The sequence below is a fragment of the Gymnoscopelus braueri genome (assembly GCF_963280865.1).
Source record: "Gymnoscopelus braueri genome assembly, chromosome: 8".
Classification (NCBI taxonomy): domain Eukaryota; kingdom Metazoa; phylum Chordata; class Actinopteri; order Myctophiformes; family Myctophidae; genus Gymnoscopelus; species Gymnoscopelus braueri.
In genome coordinates, this window is record NC_137609.1 from 55015199 (window position 1) to 55018810 (window position 3612).

Sequence of the window (3612 nt, forward strand, 5' to 3'; positions counted from 1 at the left end):
ACTCTGACCTCCAAAGGAGTACAGCTTGTTTCCCACGGCAACAGCAGCATGACGACGACGGTCTGTATTTGGTGCTTCATTGAGATGAACGGTCCACTGCATCATTTCACACATCAGCAACTTTTAGTGGATTCATCCAGTCTTCTGTAAAAGAATGGAGTTCTACTGTGTGTGAGACCACTTATATAAGTACAGCAGCACAAACATCATGGGACGTTTGTCCAATCCATGAAGCAGATGCCCATCGTTCTCCCATATATGGTCAAGTGATCACCATAGCAACCATAGAACTGCTGATCCGACTGACTTCCCTCTGGGCACCACACTCCCACACACAGAGATTTGTGTAATTTATAGAGATTTTGAAATATGTAAACTTAAATGTTATAACGTAAGTTAAAGTTGGTCCTAATATGGAGTCATACGTCATAGATACATCATAGGTGACTGATGTTACAGACTGGTTACATTAAGTTCAAGATCCGGTGGTTTGTAGTGTTTGAGTGTCTGAGTTTGATCTCAGAAGCAGTTTTGTAAGTTTTGTAAGGGCATCAGTCATGGCATGGCGAGCGGGTCCCAGAGTTGAGGGCACGGACGGCAGTGACTTCCAGCACCGCCAGACGGTCGCCACACGCTACCAGAGGAGTGTGGCCTTGAAGTCTGACATCCGTAAGCTCAACGCGGCCCATGTCCTGATCTGACCGCTGATGGCTGCTCGGGTGGTCGTCAGCCAGCTGAGCCCGGCGTCCCTCGAGGCGCTGCAGGTCGCTCGGTTCCAGTGGAAGTACCCGTACCTCCTCAGCATCGTCCCCATCGTGTTCAGCATTGACAGCGAGTTGCTGTGATGGCGCCAGTGTGCTTCTTTACGTTTCCGTCACTTACTTGTTTTCCATCCTCAGACAGGATGAGCCAGTGATTTGCTGTAACAGGGTCCTCTCTGCTGGTGTACGATCGCCAATCCCTCCTGGACATCCGACAAAATGCCATGTTTAGTGGTTCATTTTGCCACAATGGACAAAAAACCGCGCCGCCGCTCCTAACAGGAATCCCGATTCATCTGTTCCGAGTCGCGCCCCCGCCGCCTAGGAGGAAACGGCTCCGCCGCCGTGGCAAACGGAGCGGCAAGTTGGTGAAACTGAAAGCCCTGGCATGCTTTTCGTCCTTTTCTTACGTGAAACCTCGATTATCGTCTCCATCCGCCCTGCCGCAACGACTCTGGGACCCCAGCGCGACCTGCCTCGCTCCGGTTGCCAGCCTGGAGGTGCTATCCCAGCCTGGCCGCCCCTGTGCTCCTCGGCCCGGGAGACGCGGGGTGAATCCCCGCAATCTGCGGTCGCTGACCCGCGCTCCTATTTCCTCCGGATCAAAGGCTCCAGCTCCTGTCAGGATTGGCCTGGTGAATGCCAGATCGCTGACAAACAAAACGTTTATCCTGAGGGATTTCTTCAGCCCCCGCGCCCTGGATCTCCTCTGTGTGACAGAGACGTGGATGGCGGCGGGTGAGTGCAGCGCTCTCGTTGAACTGTTGCCGGCCGGCTGTTCCTACTTCAACACCCCGCGCCCCTCGGGCCGGCAGGGGGGGGGAACAGCGGTCATCTATAAGGATGATATCAAATGCAAGCAATGCTCTGCTTCTTTCTCCAGTTTTGAAGTGACAGTGTTTGAGGTGGGTCGTATTGAGCCTGTTTTGTGCGTACTCATTTATCGACCCCCTAAATACAACAAGGATTTTGTGACTGATTTCTCCAATTTCCTGGCTGGAATATTGCCCAACTATGATCGAGTGTTGATTCTCAGGGATCTGAATATACATGTCTGCTGCCCTGACAAACCGATGGTGAAGGACTTCCTAAACCTTATTGAATCGTTTAACATGGTGCAGAATGTGTCTGGTCCCACTCATGAACGTGGACATACGTTAGATCTCGTTATCTCGTATGGGCTGCCTATACTTAACCTAGAGATCTGTGATACTGTTTTCTCTGATCATAGCTCTGTTCTGTTTGATGTTGTTCTCTCTTGTACTGAGACTAGTTCTAGGGCTCCTGCTAGACTCTGTCGGACTCTTAACCCCCGCACTGCTAGTCGCTTTTCAGCTGCCTTTGAACAGCTGTGTGTCCCGTCTGTCTCGGCTGTTCCCATAGAGGAACTATGCTCCTGGTTTAACTCCTCGTGTGGGACCATAATGGACTCTGTGGCCCCATTGAAATCCAAGTTGCCCAGGGCAAAGCCCGAGCCCTGGTTTAATGACAGAACCCGTGCAGCTAGACAGGAGTGCCGAAAAGCAGAACGTAAATGGAAGAAGGACAAGCTGCAGGTTTCTTCTCAGATTTTAAAGGAATCCTGGCTCTCCTACCAGAACACTGTCAAAGAGGCAAAAAGAGATCACCTAGCGAATATTATTGAGTCTAACCGTCTTAATCCACGTGTACTATATCAAACTATTGACTCTGTTCTTAATATCGCTCAGCCCGTCTGTTTTGAATCACCTGACATTTGTAATGACTTCCTGCACTTTTTCATTGACAAGGTGGTAAATACAAGGGCCCTCATCTCTGCTCCTGCCTCTGACCCCTCTGTTTGTGTCCCATGTCCCGCCGTGCTCAGCTCTTTCGAACCTGTAACATTGTCCTTTTTGGAGGATGTAGTCAGCCACATGAAGGCCTCAGGTTCACCTCACGACGTCATCCCGGCCCGCCTCTTTAAAGAGGTTTTCCCCAGCATAGCACACATGGTACTAGAAATCATAAATGGCAGTCTCTCTTCTGGTCTTGTTCCCACATGTTTTAAACATGCTGTAGTGCAACCACTGCTTAAGAAGCCAGGCCTCGACCCCACTGTGTTGGCTCATTTCCGGCCCATATCGAAATTGCCGTTTATCTCTAAGATATTAGAGAAGGTTGTCTATGCCCAGCTCCAGTCTTTTCTAGAGGAGCATAATATCCCTGAGGTCTTCCAGTCTGGCTTTAAAACCCGGCATAGTACCGAGTCCGCCCTAGTAAGGGTATTTAATGACATCCTCCTAGCTAATGATGCGGGCGACTATGTCATTCTCGTCCTGTTGGACCTGACGGCTGCATTTGACACAGTGGACCACAACGTCCTGCTCTGGCGTTTGCAGCACCTAGTGGGTATCTGTGGCACTGCGCTAGGGTGGTTCAGGTCCTACCTGACAGGCAGAACCATGTCTGTCAGCGCCACTGGCTCAGAATCCTCCCCGGCTCCGTTGTCCTATGGTGTTCCACAGGGCTCAATTTTAGCTGCGGTGCTCTTCTCTTTATATCTCCTGCCGCTAGGGTCCATCCTCAGGAAACATGGCATTTCATTCCATTTTATGCTGATGACAGCCAGATCTACGTCCCCCTGAAGAAGAAAGACGCTGCTCCTAAAGCTCTTCTCTCTTGCCTGGACGACATTAAAGCCTGGATGGCCCTAAGCTTTCTAAGCTTTAACGAAAAGAAAACTGAGGTGGTGGTGTTTGCCCCAAATGGTTCTTGTAACCCCCCTCCATTTGATCTAGGCCCCCTGGCTCAGTTTGTGAAGCCAACAGTCTCCAACCTGGGTTTTAAAATGGACAACGAGTTTAAGTTAGATAGCCAAATTAGTTCAGTG